The following is a 1,569-nucleotide window of genomic DNA, read 5'->3' as shown; positions in this document are numbered from 1 at the left end:
TTTAAGAGCTGAAATGTGTTGGCTAGTAGCTGGACTTGGAAAAATGTGCTTCGTGAAATGTTTTTGGCTGGTCTAATGAGGAGTGGTTGGATGGTCCAATTTAGCAGCATTTAGCATTTACGTTTCTATATTGCTTCATAGTGAACATGGCCCCTAACATGCTGGGTATTCATTTTACCAACCTATGAAATGTACATTAATTCAAGTACATCTTAAGCACCAGCAAGCAGCTCATGGTCTGAAAGGATATGTGCAGCTCACCTGCCATTCTGTGGCAAGTCCCCCCTCCATATGATAGGCTTTCCTTGATCTCAAATCTTGCAACAGTCTATATTTCTAGGACACACAGTCCACTCTGTATTTTTTTCTGTGATTACGTAACCTATTCAGCCCCTATAAACTCTCTGAGATAAAAGCTGGTTTGCCTTATGTGAAGACAGGAGCTGGACAAGGCTGGTTGCACCGATGTAGACTCAACTCACTTAACTCGGGCTCACGTCACTTCAGTGACTCGGACCCGACTTGGCAATAAATGACACGCTGAGTCGACTTGGAATTTGTATATTTTTAGTGGCCGACTTGCTGGCCTTCGTTCAATAGCATAACACATGGGGAGCCGGATCTGTTCAGCCTGGAGAAGAGATGGTTAAGAGGTGACATGATAGCCCCATTTAGGCATTTGAAGGGGTGTCATATTGAGGGAGCAAACTTGTTTTCTGCTGCTCTAGAAACTAGGAACCAAAACAGTAGATTCAAACTACCAGAAAAGAGATTCCACCTCAACATTAGGGAGAACTTTCTGACAGTAAGAGCTGTTCAACAGTGGAAGACACTCCTTCTTTGGAGGTTTTTAAACAGAGGCTGGATGGCCATCTGTTGGGGATGCTTTGATTGTGTATTCTTGCATGGCAGGTAGTTGGACTAGATGGCCCTTGGGTTCTCTTCCAGCTCTGATTCTATGATTCTAGTGCACAGATAAGGAACATTCATAAGCAACAGGCTTGAGGCCAAAGAATCCTAAAGCTTTTGAAAAGCCTGCTGCTCCTTCTAGGAAAAGCTTTAGAAAGCTACTACAATGTGCAGAAGGGACAGGCTGCTGAATAGACCTCATTTTTCTAAAATGCAATCTTGATCAAATGCATATGATAATGTATTTTTTTTTACCTAACTTTGTGCACATCACGATTTTCTAGTTATTGAAACTCACACATACACCCCACCAGCACCTTTTTTTCTCTGCTAAAGTTGACTTCCAGACTTGAGACTTGCCGTAAAAGACTTCAATACATCACTTGGTTGGTTGGAGCCAGCTATCACAATTCAGGGAATGCTGCAAAGGCAGGGGAGAAAGGATACAAAATGGGCTTGTCTCTGAAAGAAGGCAAATGGAAATGTGGCATAAAGACAGGTTGAACAGATGTCCTCCAGGACATGTCCTACATTTCCCAACCTTTCTCTGAACAAATAATGCCAAACTCTCCTGTGATAAGATTCTCTATGTTAGATTTCCCTTAAGATCACCATAAGTTGGAAAGAACTTGAAGGCACACAACACACACATGGTAATAG

This window comes from Sceloporus occidentalis, unplaced genomic scaffold (genome assembly GCF_023333645.1).
Source record: "Sceloporus occidentalis isolate IW3139 unplaced genomic scaffold, rSceOcc1.0.p SCAF_1, whole genome shotgun sequence".
NCBI classification, from domain to species: domain Eukaryota; kingdom Metazoa; phylum Chordata; class Lepidosauria; order Squamata; family Phrynosomatidae; genus Sceloporus; species Sceloporus occidentalis.
The sequence above is the reverse complement of the archived record's forward strand: the minus strand, read 5'-3'. Positions refer to the sequence as shown.